Source organism: Apium graveolens, chromosome 5, assembly GCF_009905375.1.
Source record: "Apium graveolens cultivar Ventura chromosome 5, ASM990537v1, whole genome shotgun sequence".
NCBI classification, from domain to species: domain Eukaryota; kingdom Viridiplantae; phylum Streptophyta; class Magnoliopsida; order Apiales; family Apiaceae; genus Apium; species Apium graveolens.
This window is the reverse complement of record NC_133651.1, coordinates 139,241,039-139,264,913: the sequence shown is the minus strand read 5'-3', so window position 1 is coordinate 139,264,913 and position 23,875 is coordinate 139,241,039.

The window sequence follows — 23,875 nt, the reverse complement described above, 5'->3', positions numbered from 1 at the left end:
TCGGTACATACTATGCTTGCTTCATTATGTAGGATGTCTGTTCTCATAGACATTTGTGTGGTGACACTATAGCTAGTATGTAGGTGCTTATTATAGAATAAGTTCACTGAACATGACTCGCACAGCTGAACAACTGATGAAGTTCACTCACGTGTCAGCAGTTGTTCACATAGTGATAGTTGTACAAGTATCCTTAGACTTGAGGTCATCATAGGCATCTTGTGTACACTGAACTATGCTTTGGTTTAGTTCTTAGTCTCCAGGGACAATTATTAGGGCTCTACTGGGTATAGGAATTTGTACACGAAGATAGTTTATGATCAATAAAGGATCTACCCCTTCCAGTGAAGGAAGCGAATGTTCAAGGCTGATCCACTTATGCTAGTTCAGGAATCTCTGGCCAGAGTGAATGAAATTAGAAAGGAGTTTCTAATTTGCATAGAACTAAGCATAGTAAATGGTAAGCAAGTGATTAAATTAGATAGGCTTGACACGAGATTCATGCCTTGTATTTAATCGGGACATTGTAGGGTAGAAGGAGTTTATTGTATGGTAACTATTCACTGAATAGGTTCTTGGTATTCTAAGCAGTGAATTCGTTTTTTCCGGATAGTCGCGATATGCTGAGAAGTATCCCTCACGATGTAGAATAAATGTGATTAATTATTTAATCATATTTAATAAATTAGAGAATTTATATAAATAATGATAAAATAGTTTTATTATTATTTATTTCTACTACCAGCTTAATATTAAACCTACCGGGTCACACCATAAAAAGAGAATGATTTAATGGTGGAGGAATTAATTAATAATGGCTAATAATTATTTATTTATGAAATAAATAATTAATTGGCAAATTTAATAATTGATTAAATGAGATTTAATTGATTATAAATTAATTAAGAAAAGTTCTTAATATTATTAATTAAAGGATTTAATTTTTGGAAATTTAATCAAGAGAGAGAATTATTTCTAAAGTGTTTAGAAAAAGGATTAATAATTAAAAGGTGTTTTAATTATTAATAAGAATAATAAATGGGTTAATAATAATAATATTTTATGGGAAAATTTCAGCTGAAAATTTTGCCTATAAATATACTATTATAAACCCTATTTTTATTCTAACCCCAATTTTTAGAAAAACCTAATTCTCTCCACCTCCTCCTCCTCCTTAATGTCATTTTCTTGGTGGATACCGGTGGAGTGCTTCACATTTGAGGAGCAGCTGCTAAGGATCTTCGATCGTTGCTTTTGGATCGCATATTAAAGGTTAGTAATCGATCCCTATGTTTTTACCACGATTTATATGCTTTTATTTGGATTTTATATGTGTAAAAGTATTTTACCATGCCTCCGCTGCGATTAAAATCCAACATTTGTATCAGAGCTTAGGTTGTATGCATATAGATCTGTGGTAAAAATTTCAGAATTTTATGTGCTTGAATGAATTAATTATGATTTTTATAAGTTATATCATGGATGAATTTTTATGATGAGAAATCGTTTCTCAGAATAATTTTGAATGTTGATCTGGGTTCTACAATTGTTGTAGATCGTCTGGGTATTTTTTTCATAATTTTAGGATGTATAGATTTTTTATTATGAATTTTTGAAGTTCTTGTAATTAAAATTCGTAATTAAATAAGTATAAATATATGTATATATAGTATATATATATGTTTGTATTGTCTGTTGTAGTGTTGTGTTATTCTGCACGGAGAAAAGCAAAGCAAAGGTACAGAGTACAAGTACGGCGGCACAACTATCGAGGAGGAAAACGGCGACTGCTGAAAACAGAACGAAGGACCGCGCATGGGGCTCACGCGCTGGCGTGCCACGCGCGGCGCGTGGTAGACACGCGCTGGTGACGTCATGCTGATGTCATGCTGACGTCATGCTGACGTCATCAGATGACGTCATGCTGACGTCAGCGTAGGGTTCTGGGCGCGTGAAGCGCGTGGGCGCGGGGGGGCGCGTGGGCGAAGTTCTGACACGCGCCTGACAGCGCGTGTGCGCGTGGCCGCGCGTGGGGGACCTTCTTTCGGCACGTGCGGGCGCGTGGCAGCTCAGAATTGGGCGATTTTGGTGCCGTTAGATTCGTCTTTTCGTGACCCTTCTAATGGTATATTATATGATATTTTATGAAATTGTTTCGAACTGTTTATAGCTAACAGAAGTGTTTTAAAGCTGTTTTTGATCGTTTGAATTGATTTTAAATGCTTCATGTGATACATAGAGATGTATAATTCTTAGACTAATGTGCTAGATGATATAACATGCCTACCTTGATGTTTATTCATGTTTATATATGTGATATATGCTTAGTTTATCATGCGATGATAGATATAGGTGAACTTAAATGAACATAAGGCATTTGTTAGACAACCTAGTATAGTGAAATTGTTTCATAACCTTAATAATAATATTATGAATACAATCATGAGATTCTTGTATTTATGAAACACGTAATTGAATATGAATTTTCGATATGAGAGAAAGGATGATTCTATCAACAACAGATTTTTATCTATAAGAAAGGGTTATTAAGTGACGCCTCTTGACAATGCTCCACCCGATCTGGAAATCATTTGATTATTGATTATTCATTTGAAATATTTAATTTAAAAGGAAGAATCTCTTTATAATATGATTATGATTGTAACGTAATATAATCCCTCTAAAATTAAATAATATCAAGTAGTAATTGGCCAATGACACAACGGGCTTGTGTCGGTCATAGCCTTCCAACATGATAGAAAGTAGTTCTTATTTTTAAATCATTGTCGTTTCGTGCCACAGCCGAGGGCTTTGATTTCGAAATAAGAAATACTTTTCTATTACATAGAGATGTGTACATTGAATAAGAATCTAAAGGTCGTTACGTGCCACAGCCGTGGGCCTTTGGGGACTGATTCAATTGTACGGAATGTTGGGTTAGACTTGACTTAGAATATTGAGTTTGTCGTGCCACAGCCGTGACTCAATTATTCAAGAGGCTAAAGTTTGATTAGGGAATAACATTAGATGTAATTGATAAGAGTTGTCTGCCTATTGAACATTACATGGCGTTTCATGCCACAGCCGGGGTTGTGTAATGGAATGTAGGATCCCTATTCCCACTAGCATTATGAATGCTTAATTTTTCACGTAGGGGGTTGAATAAATTAGGTAAACTAGTGGGAGCCACTTATGAATAAAGACCCGATTCATATAGTGTTTTAAAATGAAATCGAATATTTGCTAAGTGTTGTTATGTGTTTATCATTTATAGATTTACAATATACATTATGTCTTCTGGACTATCACTCAGGAGCATACTGGATGCTCACAAATTGACTGGTCCTAATTATGCTGACTAGCTTCGAAACTTGAGAATTGTTCTCAGGATTGAGAAGCTGGAATACGTGATTGACTCACCTAAGCCTACTGAACCTGCTAGTTATGCACATAATGATGAACATGTTGTGTATCGTAGGTGGATAGATGATGCAAATGTTGCTCAATGCATCATGCTAGCTTCCATAAACATTGGGCTACAGAAGCAACATGAGCATATGGATGCTCACACTATCCTCATGCATCTACAAGAGTTGTATGATGTGGCGGGGAGGACAGCTCGATATGAGATATCGAAGGAGTTGTTCGGTTGTAGGATGTCTGAGGGATCATCTGTGAATGACCATGTACTTAAGATGATCAATTTGATTGAACGTCTTGGACAACTTGGTTTCGCCTTGGATGAGGAGCTGAGCCAAGACTTGGTCTTGCAATCGCTTCCGAGTTCGTTCTCGCAGTTTGTTGTGAACTTTCACATGAATAAGTTGGATGTCAGCCTGCCTGAACTCCACAACATGTTGAAGACTGCGGAATCGAATTTTCCCCCTAAGAAGAGTTATGTTCTTCTAATTGGTGAAGGTTCCAATCCTAATAAAAGGAAGAGGAACTCTTCCAAGAAGAAGAAAGTAGGTGAAGAAAATCCGGTTCCACCAAAAGCTGAAGACCCCAAGAGCAAAGTTGTTTGCTTTCACTGTAACAAGGTGGGGCACTGGAAGAGGAACTGCAAGGTTTACCTTGCAGAATTGAAGAAGAAGAAGGGTAGTGAGACTGCCGCTTCTGATTCAGGTATGTTCATGATAGAAGTGAATATGTCATTAAGCCAAATTTCTTCTTGGGTATTAGATACCGCCTATGGTTCTGACATTTGTAATTCGTTGCAGGGACTAAGGAGAAGTAGGACTCTTAAAGAAGAGGAGGTGATTCTACTGATGGAAAATGGAGCAAAAGTTGCTGCTGAAGATGTAGAATCATTTCATTTACATATGCCTACGGGAAAGACTATTGTTTTAAATAATTGTTATTTTGTTCCCTCGATTGTGAGGAATATTATTTCTATTCCCATGTTAGACTTGGCTGGATTTTCATTTATTATTGAGAATAATGAATGTTCTATTCTTAGAGATAATATTCTTTATTGACGTGGTACTTTAAATAATGGTCTGTATAAATGTGACATAATTTACTTTAGATTGAAAAAACTAATAAAAGAAAAGGGATGATGAAAATCTCACTTTATAGTGGCACTGCAGTCTCCATTTAGTAGACATGGAGAGAGGACTGCAAATTTGCTAGGAATGGTACACACAGATGTATGTAAACCAATGTCTACACAAGCCATGGGTGGATTTTCATACTTCATTACTTTCATAGATGATAGATCTGGATTCGGATATGTGTTTGATGAAACACAAGTCTGAGGCCTTTAAAAAGTTCAAAGAATATAAGTATGAAGTAGAGAAATAACCAAACATAGTATTATAACTCTTCGATCATATCGAGATGGTGAATACTTTAATGGAGTGTTTCTAGATTATCTCAAAGTAGATGGTATAGTCTCCCAATGGACTCCTCCAGATTGGTATCTGAAAGGAGAAATCGAACTTTGTTAGACATAGTTCGGTCCATGATAAGCTATGCAAATCTTCCAGTATTCCTATAGGGTTATGCATTGGAAACCTCAGCATATTTACTGAATAAGGTGCCTTCCAAATCTGTTCCTCAAACTCCGTATGAGATATGGAAAGAAAGGAAACCGAGTCTTAAACACGTTAAGATTTGGGGATGTCCAGCTTATCTCAAGTAAGTTGACCCAGATAAGCTGGAATATCGATCCGTAAAATGTAGTTTTGTGGGATATCCTAAAGAGACTTTAGGGTATTACTTTTACACCGATCATCGGGTGTTTGTCTCCAGACATGCTACCTTCTTGGAAAAGCAGTTTATCCTTGAAGGAAACAGTGAGAGCAAAATTGAACTTGATGAAGTTCAAGAAGCACAAACTACTACGGATCAAGTGGAAACACCTGTTCTGACTGAACAACCTTCTGTGGAACAGCCCATTCGTAGGTCAGGGAGAGCGTCTCACCAACCTGAGAGGTAATATGGCCTTGTCATTAAGAATGACAATGAGTTGTCGATCATTGATAATGACGACCCTGTGACCTATAATGAGGCTATGAGTAGTGTTGACTCAGAGAAATGGCATAGTGCCATGAAATCCGGAATGAAATCTATGTATACGGGATACAAAAGAATGATTAGAGCAGATGGCCAGGTAAAGACCTATAAGGCCAGGCTTGTGGTAAAAGAATTCAAACAAAGGCAATGGATTGACTTTGATGAAGCCTTTTACCTGTAGCCCTGTTATAATCAGTTCGGATTTTGCTTGTGATTGCTGCTTACTACGACTATGAGATCTGGCAAATAGCCAGATGGTTTTCTTTCCAAGGGAAATGAAAACCTAGTGCGTAAGCTGCTGCGAACCATATGTGGTTTAAAGCAAGCTTCTCGTAGATGGAACATCCGTTTTGATGAGACAATCAAAGAGTTTGGTTTTATCAAAAACATAGATGAACCATGTGTCTACAAAAGGGTTAGTGGGAGCGCGATAACATTTCTTGTGTTGTATTGAATTAGAGTTGACACACATAACAACATAGCAGACCCACTCACAAAGCTACTTTATGAAAGTCACTTTGATCGTCATGAAGACAAGATGGGTATTAGATACCAGAGTGATTGGCTTTAGTACAAGTGGGATATTAAAAGGAATATGTCCTAAGTCCAATCATGTATTAGGATTTAGGAATAACTTCCTGTGTAATCTGTTTTGATTTCACTGATATTAATAAAAGACTCGTTTTGTTTTTATTACGGGCTTTATCTATTTAAGTGTTTAAATAAGATATACCATAGTTTAAAGTAAAGCTTTTTATGGATTATGATGAGATCATAATAGTGAGACCTAAAAGATGATAACTCTAAACTTAAATAGTTCCTGGTCGTAGGATTACTAACTGGTAATTAATAATCCGCAGAGATCGGTACATACTATGCTTGCTTCATTATGAAGGATGTCTGTTCTCATAGACATTTGTCTAGTGACACTATAGCTAGTATGTAGGTGCTTATTATAGAATAAGTTCACTGAACATGACTCGCACAGCTGAACAACTGATGGAGTTCACTCACGTGTCAACAGTTGTTCACATAGTGATAGTTGTACAAGTATCCTTAGACTTGAGCTCATCATAGTCATCTTGTGTACACTAAACTATGCTTTGGTTTAGTTCTTAGTCTCCAGGGACAATTATTAGGGCTCTACTAGGTATAGAAATTTGTACACGAAGATAGTGTATGATCAATAAAGGATCTACCCCTTCCAGTGAAGGAAGCGAATGTTCAAGGCTGATCCACTTATGCTAGTTCAGGAATCTCTGGCCAGAGTAAATGAAATTAGAAAGGAGTTTCTAATTTGCATAGAACTAAGCATAGTAAATGATAAGCAAGTGATTAAATTAGATAGGCTTGACACGAGATCCATGCCTTGTATTTAATCGGGACATTATAGGGTAGAAGGAGTTTATTATACAGTAACTATTCACTGAATAGGTTCTTGGTATTCTAAGCAGTGAATTCGTATTATCCGGATAGTCGCGATATGCTGAGAAGTATCCCTCACGATGTAGAATAAATGTGATTAATTAATTAATCATATTTAATAAATTAGAGAATTTATATAAATAATGATAAAATAGTTTTATTATTATTTATTTCTACTACCAGCTTAATATTGAACCTACAGGGTCACACCATAAAAAGAGAATGATTTAATGGTGGAGGAATTAATTAATAATGGCTAATAATTATTTATTTATAAAATAAATAATTAATTGGCAAATTTAATAATTGATTAAATAAGATTTAATTGATTATAAAATAATTAAGAAAAGTTCTTAATATTATTAATTAAAGGATTTAATTTTTGGAAATTAAATCAAGAGAGAGAATTATTTCTAAAGTGTTTAGAAAAAGGATTAATAATTAAAAGGTGTTTTAATTATTAATAAGAATAATAAATGGGTTAATAATAATAATATTTTATGGAAAAATTTTAGCTGAAAGTTTTGCCTATAAATATACTATTATAAACCCTATTTTTATTCTAACCCCAATTTTTAGAAAAACCTAATTCTCTCTGCCTCCTCCTCCTCCTTAACATCGTTTTCTTGGTGGATACCGGTGGAGTGCTTCACGTTTAAGGAGCAGCTGCTAAGGATCTCCGATCGTTGCTTTTGGATCGCATATTAAAGGTTAGTAATCGATCCCTATGTTTTTACCACGATTTATATGCTTTTATTTGGATTTTATATGTGTAAAAGTGTTTTACCATGCCTCCACTGTGATTAAAATCCAACACTATGAAACTTTCACCATCGAGTTGAGTTGTGATGATTGGCAACAGGAGTGGCATGTCACTGCCATTCCTGAAGAGATCTAGAACTCAGTTCCAAAAGAGGTTCACACAGACCTCTTATTCTTTTCGATGGACTACCACCTCCATCTTGATCGTTTGGAAGAGGAAAGGAGAGAAGCTCTCCGTTAGCAAGAACGGATCATCCGTCTTGCAGTGGTATTCGTCAACAACAGAAGGAGCTAGTCGATAGGTCTTCTTAGACTAGGACTAAGGCTGTTGGTGTTAAAAATTTTAGAATAGGACTATCTTGTAATTTTTGCATGTAATTTATAAATTTCATGAAATGTACTCATCTGATATATTAATGAAATTTCCTTTAATTGCAAGATATGTTCTTTGTTTCTCAAATTATATGACTGTGCATATTTTAATTGCAATTTGTTAATATTTACTTTATCGTTTTTAACTTTATCTTGTGATGAATGTTTTGATTTAATAATGGTCAATAATAAATTTTGATGATTTGAGGAAACAATTGAAGCACGAGTTCATGCATCTGAACCTGTGATAGTTGAAGCTGAGAATGTTACTTCTCAGAAAGAAATAGCAGCTCAAAGTTCTGATACTTTGAAAAGAAAAGCTGTAAATTATGATGCTGCTGAAGCAACTCCTTCATTGGAAAGGAGATTAAAGAAAATGAACCCAATGAGGTATTTGGCTAAGGCTATATCAGAAGATACTGAAGAAGCTGAGGAAGGGGATCAGGAATCTCTGATCTCACAAGAACCAATTATCATTGAAACCCTTTCAGCTCAAGCCAAAGACACTACTAATGACACAGTTCTTACCCCTCATATATTTCCTATTAATCCTACAGATGATGCTAAAGAAAAAACTGATATTTCTGAAATAGATATTCATAATTTGAATATACCTAAAGTTCTTTATCTGGAAGCTCCATCTACATCAAAGACACCAGCTCTGGAGATAAATTCTGCTTATCAGAATTTAGATGATGTTATTCCTGAATCTCCAGTTGCTTCACACACTGTTGAACTATCAGAACAGAATGAGTCTTCCTCAAGTTATGATGACAGTGTTTATGTTGAGACTCCAGTACCTACTCTGGGCAAGGAAGAATTAAGGAAGCACCTATTCCTTGGGAGGATACTCATAGAGGTGTTGAGTGGACCAAGAAGTGGAATGAATCAGATTTTATTCCATGTTCTAAAATTCTGACAGAGCATATTGTAAAAGCTGATAAGTTGCTCACAAATGCTGATTTCAAGACACAACTCAAGATCATAGCTCTGTCTACAAAACATCTTCAAGGTTTACATACTGCTACTCATGAAAAGGTTGATACCCTCAGAGAACAAGCTGATAAGCTCGATCAGGTGCTCAAGCTTGACAAAAACAGGTATATCAGACCCATTTCTGAAAAAGTTGCAGCCATGGAGAAAATTCAAGAGAAGCAACAGGCCCAAATTGCTGAGGTTCTGGTTAATCAAGCTTCTCAGAAAGCTCAATTGGATGAAATCCAATCTTCAGTTGAACTTCTTCTTTCTCTCTTACTTCCTGATGATGCCAAAAAGGGGGAGAAGGTAGTTAAGTCCAAATGCTCACCTACTCAAGAACTGAAGAAAAAGGATGATAAAGGTGATGACCAGGGAAACTCTGAAAAGAGCAGAGGTCAAAGAAAAGTTCAAGGAAAATATTTTATTCTAAACAAGTCAAGTTCTGATGCTGTGAATGCTCAAAGATTGAAGTCAAGTGGTGATAAGCAAAGTCTGATGACAAGTTCTGATATTCTGATTCAGTCAAGATCTGAAGACTCTCAGAAGTTCTTGCAAACTCTGAAGTTAAAAGGGAAGCAGACTACTATTTATTACAAAGATCCTAAAATCCAGACACTTGATGAGGAGATAGCAAGAAGATTATTTTTGAAACACAATCCAGGAATGGATTTAGAAACTCTTAAGGAGGAAGAAGCTAGATTTGCTGCTGAAAAGAAAAATCCTAAGTCTAAAGCTTCTGATGCAAAGAAACCTCCAAAGCCAAAGGAAAAGGGCATTGTGATCAAGGAAAAGTCAAATTCTGAAACTTCAAAGTTCAAAACTAGATCACAGACTGGGAGTAATCCCAAAGACAAAGGGAAAGGAAAAATTGATGAACCAACCAAGTCATTGGACTTGAAAACTTCTCAAGATCTGATGAAACCAGTGTGTAAAATGGTTCAAGTATCTGATGATAATCTTGTTGAAGATGAAACTATTCAAATTCTGAAAAGAAGAAAGATAATTGAAGATTCTAAAATAGCCTCTTACACTCCTCAAGTTGTTATTTAGAATAAAGGACGGAAAGGTACAGAAGAAACAACAAATTCTGATCAAGCTATTAAGATATCAACTACTGACAATGCTCAAGTTGATTTGGATAAAATGACAATTGCTGATAAGAAGAAGCTGTTATGGAAGAAGGCTACTCCAATTGAACCAAAATCCAATCTCATGATTAATCAACTTGCTACATTTGGGTTGAAAGCCAAGCAACCTAGAGATAAAGCTGGATTAGGTTCTGAAAAAGAGAAGATTCAAACAGGAGTAGAGGTTACTCTAAGAGATCCTTTCATGTTGACAAACAAACAATATGAACAAATCAAACAAAGGCACCTTGACAAGGTGTTGTCTGTTCAAGTTGTGATAGATGCTCATGATAAGTAGAATCCAAAAGAGAAATTGATCTTATTTCTCAGTGATGGAAGGACTTATAGATTAGCTGATACTGATGTATTAAACAAGTCTATTAGAGAACTTCAACATATTCATTATCTTCTGGAAGTAAAATCTGATGTTACATGAATATGGTCAAAATATATTTTGAAGGCTATAAGAGATCTATTCAGAATCTCTGGTACAAAGACTTCTCATTACAGTCCAATGATTACTGAAGGTGATGGAAGAGAAATTCCTATGCTGAAGAATTCTGCTAAGGTGGAAGTTATTCTGAAAGGAAGATGCTTATGTTATAATGAAAATTCTTCACATCCTAAGGTTATCAGACTTGGTGATGGACTTGAAAGAACATCTATTCAAGCTCTCAGAACAACCATTTATCAAATTGGTGATAGTAATGAAGAAGAACAGATGCAGGTCAAAGCACAGTTAGCTGAAGTTCTGAAGAAAGCTGAAGATTATCTGATAAATGATTTTTTTAAGAATCAATATGGATTCAGGTTGATTCAGTGATGTTAGTAAATCTAGATGTTTTGTAAGTTGTAATTAATAGTCTTATTAAACTCTTATTGCATTTGAGCTTAAATGTTTTTGACATCATCAAATCTATTAACTTATACATTCTTGCATAATTACAAGTTGGGGGAGATTGTTTGATATATTTGAGATGTCATGTCTAATATGTTTCATGTTTAGTTTTTAGATCTTAACTAACGGGAAATATCAGTACTTACTGGAATCAGGACTTACTGGAAGTCAGGACTTAAGGATATCAGGATTTAGATTACCAGAAGATAATATCAGAAGATGGATATCAGAACTTAAGTACTGCAGGACTAACAGTTAAGGAAGGAAGCTGATTCACAGGAAAGAAGATCAAGACTAATACAAGAAGAAGATATGCACGGAAAGAGTCCGAGGACTAGAAGAATTATATAAGATATCTGGTTGATATATTTTAGGAGACAGAATTATATTCCATATCAACTAGAAGTTATCTTGTACCTGTGTGTCTATATAAACACAAACATAGGTTTACTCTATAAGAGTTACAATCATCGAGAAGATCATATATTGTAACCTAGCAGCTCTCGTGATATTTGTTCATCACTGAGAGAGAACAGTTCCATTGTAACAGAGTTTATTATATCGAATACATTTGTTTTCTGTTACTTGTGCTTTAAATCGATTTGATTGTATTCTACACTGTATTCAACCCCCTTCTACAGTGTTGTGTGACCTAACAGAAAAGGTTACTATTATCATAGTATGACTGATCATCGTATGTAGTGGCTCCAACGAGTATCTTATTCTTCCAATTGGAATTGCGATGCAATACCGTAACCCAAGCCTTGGTGCTGGGTTTACTATTAAGGTATTCGCAGGATAATCAAATCCACTAAAGAATTGTTTTCATAAGAAGGTGTGTATCACCAAAGAAAACTAATTTTGAATAAAACATAATTATCATATATGATGTTTTACATAAGTTTATCATACAGTCATTTTCATACTGTACATTATTATGCTGGGCATCATAGCTCACACTTGTTTTCTTAAATTGACACAACACAACAGTGAATCAAGATGCCTACCATGAGTACCACAGCCAGGAAACGGGTAAGAAATGGCCAGCTGTTCCGTAGGTTGTTTGGTGTTGTACCACAGGTAGTCCGAATCAGCTGGATTGGTTTCCAGTTGTTTTTAATTCGACTTATTTATAAGTATGACTTATGTAACGTAATAAATAAGAAACGTATATTTGACCGACGGACTAGCCTTACTTAAAGGTTATTCCCCGGTAAGACTTAATTACTTTTGGGTTGTAATAATTATCACTTTATGGTTTGAATTACTCTAGTTATGAATGGTTCATTTCCAAGACAATAACCTGTAAGTGTGTGTGTGTGATAAGTGTGGGGTCGTAAAGTGTGAGTATTTATATATTGTGATGTGAGGTATTTGACTTATAATGGTTTAGATGGCGTGGCATCCGAGATTTCTGACCCCGAATTTTGGGGCGCCACAGAAATGGTATCAGAGCCTTCGGTTATCAAATCTTGGAAACAATAGGATATAAAGTACATAGACATAAGAATAATAAATAATCAATTAGAGCTCAAGTCGAGTTCGTCGTTAGGCTACACGGGTAGTCTTGACAGTTTTACCCTCAAGGGAATTCCGACTCTAAGTTAGTAACACCTTGCCTATTGTGTCAGGTACCAGTGGAGCCTATGAGAGAGGTTGACCCTGTTGATGATGTTATGGTTCCTGAGCGAGACCCTACTCCCGAGCCGGAGGACCCACCCATTGATGACTCAGACGATGAATCTACTGAGGATGCCCCGGAGGAGGAGACTGACCTTCATGTCCCCATAGCTGATGACGTTGAGATGCCCCAAGGAGATGACTTAGGATGGAGGGATGTAGAGATGTACCCTCTCCCGACTATTCGCTCTCCTACACCATACCAGGGGACTTCAGAGGTGCTTCCCCAGCCATAGCCCGCAGAGAGATTGATGGGATCAAGCTCCGTACCCGGGTTCAGATGAGGATGACGGCGATTGGAGGATACATCCCGTTAGTTGACGCAGAGCTGATGTTGGCAGGAGCGATGAGGAGGGTGCGTGACCTCACGCGCAGTGACAGTGACTGAGGGACTAATGACTAATTATGGACCTTGAAGAAGGCTGGGTGACTTGTCACCAATTTTAATATGATAGCTAGTAGTAGATAGCGTTCCTAGCCCTTCAGGGTACACGGCTTATGTATTTGCATTTCAGTATTCAGGACAAGTAATGATGTATTATAATCAGACCATGTATGAACTCGGTTAGTTGTTTTGTCCCCAAAATATAATTGGGAGACCCTATGGTATATATATCTAGCAGTTATTTAGAAATGGATTTCCATATTATTGCACCTAATAAAAAAAACATGCTAGATAATAGATGACATGCTTACATATAAATAAATTAATCCAATTATAAATATTCGCAACTATATTAAAAAAAATTCATTATCAGAACAATGCCACCCCGTAGAAGTGGAACCAGGGCACAGCCCGCAGAATCTGTTAACCAGCAACGGAATGAACTTGACCCTGTAGTGAATGAAAAAAGTGAAGAGGACCTAGATTATAATGAATATGATGAGGACGAATATGTAGAAGAAGAGGTTGAGGATACCCATCAGGGAGGGAACCCCATGAATGATTTTATGGAACTTTTAAGAGCAAATCTGAACCAACAGCCCATTCCACCACATCCGCATGTTGCCCAACAGACTGCAGCCACTGCCTTTAGGGCATTCAAATCTCTCAAACCCCCAGAGTTTCTAGGATCTGCCAACCCCGTTGAAGCATGGGCCTGGCTCAAAGAGATAGAAAAGTCATTCGAGATACTAGGTGTAGAGGAATGACACAAGAACATTTTCTCTTCTTACATGCTGAAGGGAGAAGCTAATTACTGGTGGGAGTCCAAACGAAACCTAGAGAATGATGCTATGATTCCAAGGGATAGGTTTACCCAACTGTTCTTAGAAAAGTATTTCCCTAGGTTTATGGAGACCCGGATGGAGATTAAGTTTCTGGAGTTGAAACAGGATAAGATGACTGTGGCGGAATATGAGGCCAAGTTTACTGAGCTATCAAGATTTATGCCTGAGTTTGTGAATACCGAAGAGAAGAAAGCGCGAAGGTTTCAGCTTGGTCTGAAATAGTAGACCCAAAACCGAGTGGCGGTACTAGAGCTGACAGATTATGCCACCTTAGTGCAGAATGCTCGATTGTTGAAGCTGGCAGTGAACAGAGTGTAAAGGAAAAGGAAAATAGGAAGAGGAAGATAGGAAGCCAAGGCGGAGGAGGAGTAGGAGTAGGAACCAGGAACAGGAGCCTTCCAAGCAGGTTCGTCAGGGGAGTGGTGTCCCAACTTGCACGAGGCCCCGGATTCAGAAAGGCCCCAAGTGAGAGTGCTGGCCAGGGCGGCGGACAATCCAGGGCAACATTTCATAGCCAACCCCGTGCCCCAATACCCAAATGTCAGTCATGTGGAAAAAGACACCTTGGAGTGTGCACCCAGGCGAGAGCCCCTCTGAAATGTTACAGGTGTGACCAACCCGAACACCTTGCCAACAACTGTCCCCAATACAACAAGATATATTTCCAATGTGGAAAAGTAGGGTACATGATGAAGTATTGCCCGACATTGAAGCCCCCAGCCTCAGGAATGAGCAGAGCTGCATCCAACTGGCCCCCAGCTGTTAGGACCTTCAACATGACCGTTCAGGATGTTGTCTGAAACACTCACGTGATAGCAGGTACCCTTATGTTAAATTCCGAACATGCAAATGTCTTATTTGATTCTAAAGCAACCAAGTCATTTATATCTCAAGATTTTGCTAAAAAGTTAAAACTTAACGCCGTACCCTTACGTGAGATATTATAAGTGGAAATAGAAAACAAAGAAATAATTCATGTGAATCAAATACACCCTAAGTGCAAGTTGAAATTAGAAGGAAAGGTCTTCGAGGTTGACCTACTCCATTTGCATTAGGAGAATTCGATATAATCTTAGGAATGGATTGGCTATCCAGTAATGGAGCGCAAATAGATTGTGAGCGGAAGAGGGTAAAGATAAGAGTGAAAAATAGAAAAGAAGTAGTGTTTAGAGGTCAACGACAGAAGCAGAAATTTCTGACCATGCTATAGGCAAAAAGATTATTAAGGAAAAGTAACGAGGCCTATTTGGCTTATGTGGTAGATATCAAGAAGGAAGTTCCTTGTCACACCCCCAACTTAAATAGCAAAATAAATATAGCTATTACATCATTTTAATGAAGAATACACAACCAAAATCCAAGATCTTACAGTTTAGGGTTTGGAACAGCCCAACACTACCAACTATTACATCTGATTACAAATACCGAGTCCTCACACAACTATTATTACTTATTCTACCTGAGCTCGAACATAAGCATCAGCATCACAGGTCTTACGGGCAGTCTGCTTGAATCTAACCATAGCTGCTAGCTGTAATATAAGGGTAAAGCAAGAAGTGAGCCAAATGCTCAACAAGTGCTAACAGTACGACACAGAACATAAATTGAGATATACTTTTAAGAATGATAATGGAAAGACATAACCAAAGGTAACAAGAGATAAAAACTATGTGAGATGGCATCATTTTGCTTGCATCAAAACAATTTTAAAATCATGTCTTAATCAAAATCATTTTATAATGCTACGGATTACAGCCGGTGATCAGCCGCGAAGTAATCCCGAACCTCGCTGGGTTCTAAAACATTAATGGGAATCCCTATGCAACTTTTAAGCCTAATATAAGTGTGGAAAGGACTCGCGTCTCAGTCCAGATCCACTATTCAAGAAAACATTTATCCCCCTTTGGGACTAAAAACCCACATTTTAATTATTTTTAAAACTGATGCCGATTTATGACAAAATCTCTTTTGACTATAAACATTTTTATCAAGGGATTCTAGATCAACTCGAAACACGGGAAACAAGGTACTGAATATCAGAGCCATGATTCACAAAACTATTCTCTATTCAAGTAATTGAATGGTTTTTATATATCAATGATTGGATAAGAGGATTTAGTGAGGCTAATGGATAATATGAAGGGTAATGCCAATTTGGGCTCAAAGCCATGGTTTCTCATCAAGGTTCAAGTGCTGGATCATCAAGAAGGTAAGCTTCATGAATACTAAGGGTGTTAACGTATGAAGAATGAACTTTAACTCAGGACATATAAAAATTGTCAAGCTTTAGGATAAGAAAGAGGGTATCAATCAATGAGGAATCAAGCTGGTAAGTATCTGACTATCAGAATTCAAAGTAAGGTTCTATAGGGATTCAAGTATCAGGATGAGATATTAATACTTAGGAAACATCAACATATTAATCAAAAGGATCCATCAAGTAATATATCAACTCTTCATTTTATCATGGCATTAAACTATCATGAAAGACTTTTGAACTACATGCAATACGTACTCGAGGGTTCATGGCATCTCTATGTAACTCAAAGATAAACAAAAGATACGCTTGATTGAAATATATCAAAATGACTCAGGATAATTGCATCAATATATAAGAACTATTTGTAGTAAATACGAAGGTCAAGTTGAATCACTTGCCTTGAGATAGGCTGGTCTGGTCTGACTGGTAGGAGCAACAACTGGAGCTTCACTCGACTTTTATGGCAAGTTTTCCCTCATCTCGAGATCCTACATAAATAATAATAATAATCCTCATTATAATATATTCTCACCAACTTAACCTATTTATAACTCGAAATTAAACACGGATGGCACTTAGGCCTAAATGCACTTAATTTATATTCACTTTTAAATTACAATTGCACACACATAGCCACATATTCACATTTCATATATTAACACCAAATAACACCATATATACCATAATGCAACACTAGACTTGGATGATCTCGACTCACAACTTAAGTCACTTGGTCGCTAAACTAGACAAGGTCTTCTAATTTCGGTTTCCTAACTCGATGTGCCTTTCCTAAATTATCCAAAACCTATTGACCCTCACTTGTGCCTTTTGCTCTACTGACCTTATACTATCTTACAACTATGGTGGTCGACCTAATACTCACTTCTAAGTGTTCTAAAACAATGCGATAAGTGATAGTGCTCACTGGTGCAAATTTCAGAATGACAACTATGGTTTCTTGAGTACATTAGACACTCTTAAACTACAAGTTTTCCTTCAAAATTTTTACACAGGACTCTCTTGACCTAAGGGCATCTCATAAACTTGATGTGGCTCAAGGGCCTGGCTTGGGCCTTCTTGGGCCTAAGATAAAAGTCCAAGGTTCCCCTGTTTTTCTGGGCAGAAAATGCCCTGACTTGAATTAACTTGTGACACATGGTTCTAGCTCATATCCTATGAACTATGGTTGGAAAAACTTCTCTGACATACCCTCTAACTAAGGTCCAATTGGGCCTAATGAGGTCCTACCCATGACATGGTCAAATCTCCCTATTTCTAAGTTGCAACAAAACTGTCCCCTGCTGGACAGATTTTGTGATTCTACTTGTGCACCTAACCAAATGACATGCAAACCTCCAACCAACTCCTAAAACCTTTTATATACTCCCAATACTAACTTCTGGTAGCTTGGGCCTTAAAGTGCACACCAATGACATGGTTAAAACTCACTCTAAACCTCAGGGTGCTATACTGATTTTTCTGCAGAAACTATAACTCTCATTTTCCAAGGTTTTGACTTGACAAACCCAACTAACAACAACTAAATACTTAAACCAAGACTTATACATGGTATTCTACTGAACTAACTCCCTTTTTCTCAAAATAACCTTGGTGAGATCATCCTTACCTAAGGTACAATTATGGCAAAACAAAAGAGACTACACTTCACAAATCACAAATCTTCATGCTTTTGAAACAACAAGATATATATTTTTATAAAAGATAACCACGAATTATTACCATGCAACAAGAAGCATAAATCAATATTAACATATTATTCCTACTGAAATTAAGGCTCACTAACAAAATCTTTCCAAATGATCAAAATCTTATAACATTCTAAGAGAAATCCACATGCATGCATGCCTTCGGGTTTTTCAAACCAAAATAACACATTTTCTACATATGTTCTATCATAACATTGACATGCAAGCCTAGCATAAGGTATACCTAGATGATCACTTAGCATGCAAAGAGTTTTATCAAGACTTCACTAAGATTTTCATGTTATCATTACAAAAACACACAAAGTGGAACATGACAACCAAAACACCATCCATTCGGCTCCTATGAAGTCATGGCCAAATGGATTAGGGTGAAAACAACAATTGAATGAGTGTAGCATACTCATGTCTAGCCATTCTCAACCCTTTGCTACTATAACTCATGGTGAAAGCCTTGAATTCACAAGAATCAAGGATATTCACTTGGAGTTTTAACAAAACACCACCATGCAAGGTCAACACATAAGTTTTTCTACTCTACACTCTTAAGATATACAAGAACAACATGTAGGGAGTAGGATTACTTGATAATAGGATGATTATTTGAGTGAGAAATGAAGAAAGAAGGGGATGGGGGCTCGGTTTTTGGGAATTGCCGAGAGGGGAGGGGGAAAAACCGAGAGGAGGGGGAGGAAAGGAGGAGTGTGGAAATGGTGGGGTGAATGTGGAGTAATAATCATGTTAGTTTGGTTTTTATTTGGCCAAAAGTGAGTGGATTTGAGATTTTACAAGAGTAACCTTCCAATTATAGTTAGGTAGATTTGCATGCAAGGGTAAAGGGGTAATTTGGTTAGTAGAATGAAAGTGAGTGGGGTTGGAAATGTCTTCCTTGCCCCTAAGTTGAATTGGAAGAGTATTTGCTTGCAAGGGTAGCCACGTAATTTGCTGATTATAACAAATAAAATTTATAAAGATTTATTTTTATAAAATAAAATACAAGTTCAAAAATTATAAAATTTATATCATAAAATAACTTGGATTTTTAGAGACTTTATAAAATCATTTTCAAAATTTGTGAACAAAATACCTTTTAAAAGAAAATTTTTCCAAAGCTTAGAATATTCCTTATAAATCAGAAATAAATAAATTAAATAAACTCTTGCTTTGAAAAATCATATACTACACAAAGCAAATTTATAATGCAGAAATTTTCACTCACACTAGCGTACAATCATTGAATATATTTTTATTTGACTTTAATATTATACTCAATCCACAAATAATATTACATAAAATGTCGGTCGTAACATCCTCTCCCCCTTAAAGGATTCTGTCCCCAGAATCTAAGAGAAAAGATGAGGATGCCGGGAACGCATATCAGACTCTAACTCCCAAGTCGACTCTTCGACCTTTGGGTTCCTCCAAAGTACTTTTACTAACTTTACTGATTTATTTCTAAGACTCTTTACTTGCCAGTCGAGTATTTTAACCGGTTGCTCCACAAATGACAGGTCTGCCTGAATTTCTACAGGTTCATATTCTATCACATGGCTAGCGTCTGGATTGTACTTCTTAAGTAACGACACATGGAACACATTATGCACATGCCGATACTGAGGTGGTAAGGCCAACTCGTAGGCCACCTTTCCCACTTGACTCAAAATCTCAAAAGGACCTATGTATCTAGGTGCTAACTTCCCTTTCTTGCCAAATCTTATCAACCCTTTTCTAGGTGACACCTTCAGCAACACAGCTTCGCCAATTTGGAATTGAACGTCCTTACGCGCTGGATCCGCATACTTCCTCTGTCTATCTTGAGCAGCAAGCAACCTTTTCTGAATTAACTTGACCGAGTCTTGCAACTGTTGTACCAAATCCGAGCCGAGAATTCTTCCTTCTCCCACTTCATCCCAACTTGTTGGTGATCTACATTTCCGCCCGTACAAAGCTTCGTATGGTGGCATGCCGATACTGGAATGATAGCTGTTGTTGTAAGAGAACTCAATCAACGGCAAATGGTCGTCCCAACTTCCTGCAAAATCGATTGCACAACTGCGCAACATATCTTCAATTATTTGAATTGTCCTTTCACTCTGGCCATCAGTCTGCGGGTGGTACGCCGTGCTCATATTCAACTTTGTGCCAAGACATTCCTGAAATTGCTTCCAGAATCTTGAGTTAAATCGGGAATCTCTGTCTGAAACTATTGATACGGGTACTCCATGCCTTAGTACGATTTCGCGCACATACAGATGAACCAACTTGTCCAATGACGACTTCTCGTTTATTGGAAGGAAATGCGCCGACTTCGTAAGACGATCAACTATAACCCATATTGCGTCATGTCCGGATTTCGTTCGCGGTAATCCTACTATAAAGTCCATAGCGATATTTTCCCATTTCCATTCTGGAATCTTCAGGGGCTGAATTAATCCGCTTGGTCGTTGATGTTCTGCCTTTACTTTCTGACAAGTATAGCACTTCGCAACCCATTCTGCCACGTCTCGCTTCATATTTGGCCACCAAAAGTTCTTCTTTAAGTCTCGATACATCTTGGTGCTTCCCGGATGGATTGAAAATTTCGAATTGTGGGCTTCATGGAGGATCTCATTCTTTAATTCAGGTACATGGGGAATCCATATTCTGGATGAAAACCTTAGTATCCCTTGCTCATCCCTTTGAGTATCAATCTCCTCTCCAGATAACTGTTTCTTCTCTTTCTCCATTACTTCTTCTTGACACTTCTTTATCTTTTCCACTAGTGTTGGCTGAAAGGTTATTGCACGACAAACTTCCTCAACTTTTCCATAAGCACAAAGTTCCAATTCCAATTTTCGATTTCTTTAGATAACTCTTTTGATGTTATCATCATATTCAATCTCTCCTTCCTACTCAGAGCATCGGCCACTACGTTCGCCTTTCCAGGATGGTAATTTATCGAGCAGTCATAGTCCTTGATCAGTTCCAGCCATCTCCTCTGCCTCATATTGAGCTCTTTCTCAGTAAAAATGTACTTTAAACTCTTGTGATCCGTGTAGATTTCACACTTCTCTCCATAGAGGTAATGTCTCCAGATCTTGAGTGCGAACACTATGGCGGCTAGTTCCAAGTCATGCGTCGGGTACTTTAACTCATGCGGCTTCAACTGCCTTGATGCATATGCGATCACTTTACTGTGTTGCATCAACACACAACCCAAACCCTTATGTGAAGCGTCGCTGAATATTACAAAATTCCCTTGATCATCTGGAAGTACCAACACCGGAGCTGTTACCAACTTTTGCTTTAACTCTTGAAAGCTATCTTCACATTCTGCACTCCATTCAAACTTTTGATTCTTTCTGGTTAACTTGGTCAATGGCGTGGCGATCTTCGAGAAATCCTTGACGAATCTTCTATAGTATCCGGCCAATCCTAGAAAACTTCGCACTTCCGTAGGAGTCTTTGGCCTTTCCCAACTCATAACTGCCTCAATCTTTGCCGGATCCACTTTAACTCCCTCATTTCCAATAACATGCCCCAAAAATTGAACTTCCTTTAACCAAAACTCACATTTGGTGAACTTGGCATACAACTTCTCTTGTCGGAGTATCTCCAAGGCTATCCAGAGGTGCTGCTTATGTTCTTCTTCCGGCTTAGAATAAATAAGGATATCATCAATAAATACCACGAAAAATTTGTCCAAATACTTCTTAAATACCCGATTCATCAGATCCATAAATGCGGCCGGAGCGTTGGTCAATCCAAACGGCATTACTAGGAATTCATAATGCCCATATCTGGTCCTGAATGCGGTCTTAGGAATATCTTCTTATCTGATCTTTAATTGATGGTATCCCGATCTCAAATCAATCTTCGAAAAGTATTTTGCTCCCTTCAACTGATCAAAAAGGTCATCTATCCTTGGTAGCGGGTAACGGTTCTTAATCGTCACCTTATTCAACTTCCGGTAATCTATGCATAGACGCATACTCCCATCTTTCTTCTTTACAAACAGAACAGGTGCTCCCCATGGCGACGTACTTGGTCGTACCACTCCTTTATCCAATAATTCTTGTAGCTGGCTCGCCAACTCTTTCATTTCTGCTGGTGCCATCCTATATGGGGCCTTTGAAACTGGTTCCGTGCCTGGAGCAAGGTTGATCTCAAACTCAATTTGTCGATCTGGTGGTAAGCCTGGTAGTTCGTCGGGAAACACATCGGGAAACTTGCTAACTACAGGAATATCTTCCATGCTGAGGCTGCCTCTCTCTGAATCCACTACATATGCTAGGAATGACTCACAACCTTTTCTAAGCAACTTCTTAGCCTGAACAATTGTAAGAAATAGTTGCTCTTGCCTCTGCCCCTTAAATACTACCTTCTCTCCACTCTTCATCTTTAAATACACTCTCTTGGTCTTACAATTAATCTGAGCGCTATTCTCTCCTAACCAATCCATTCCTAAAATTATATCAAACTCTCCCAACTTGAAGAGTATCAAGTCGGCTGAAAACTTATATCCCGAAATATCGATCTCACACTTTGGACAAAATTGATTCACAGGAATCTTCTCTTGGTTTGCAATTACCACATTTACTACCTCACTCATAACCATTTTATCACAATGGAGCTTATCAACAAAAGATTCTGATATGAAAGATCTTGTTGCTCCCAAATCAATCAATACTTTAGCTTTGACATTATTGAGTAAAAGTGTACCTGCTATCACCTCAGAATTCTGAACAACATCTTTCATCTTTAGATCAAATGTCCTTGTTGTTGCTTGCGGGGTTGGTGCGGGTGGTGGAGGTAATGCCAATACCTCAACTGGCACGCTTGCACTGGTACTTGCCACGTTCATCAGAGCTTTGACTGGTCCTGTTGCCTTACACTCCCTAGCCATGTGTCCAGTCTTCCCACACTTGTAGCACGTAACTCCTGGCTTCGGCATCTTGCACTCATTTACCAAATGTCCCTTCTGATTGCACCTATAACAGGTCATGCTCAGCTTATTGCATACTCCGGGGTGCATTCTTCCACAGTGCTTGCATTCCGGTCTCTGGAACCTGTTTTATCCAACTTGCCCTTGGCTTGCCTAGTTGTTTCCTTTTGATTCTTTCCTTTTTACCCAAATTTCCCTTCTTTTGAAAATTTCCGCCCCTCTGAAAACCAATTCTCTTTACATTCCGATCTTGCGAACTTCCAGCTTCAGACTTTTCTCCATAAAATGGAACCTTCCTCTTCTTGTTATCCCTCTCTTTCCTTGACTGCATCCCATTATTCTCAATCAGAGCAGCTTTCTGTACTACTCCCGCATAAGTTTCAAGCTCAAACATAGCCACCCTATCTCTGATCCAAGGCTCCAATCCTTGCCGAAATTTCTTTGCTTTTTCCTCCTCAGTGCTGGTATACTTTGTCACAAACCTTAACAACTCAATGAACTTCTTCTCATACTCCAATACAGTCATATTCCCTTGCTTCAACTCCAGAAATTTTAGCTCCATCTGATTCTGCATGTACTTAGGGTAATACTTGTCCAGAAATAACTTTTTAAATCTCTCCCAAGAAACCTGCTGAGTGACTTCCATAGCCTTTACTGATTCCCACCAATAGATAACTTCTCCCTTCAAGAAGTAAGTCGCATATGGCGTCTTCTGATCGTCTCCTAACTGCACCAACTCAAAAGCCCTTTCCATCTCCTTGATCCATGTGTTAGCTATCACTGGATCAGTGGTATCATGAAATACAGGTGGATTCACATTCTGAAAAGCCTTGAAAGTGATAATTTGTCTAGGTGGTACTGGTGGTTCAGGTGGTTGGTGTGGCTCACGGTTATCTTGGTTTTCAATTCGTTGTTGAAGAGTTAGTTGTTGTTGAGCTATAACATTGGTTTGCTGTTGTCAGGTTTCCAGTAGTCGAA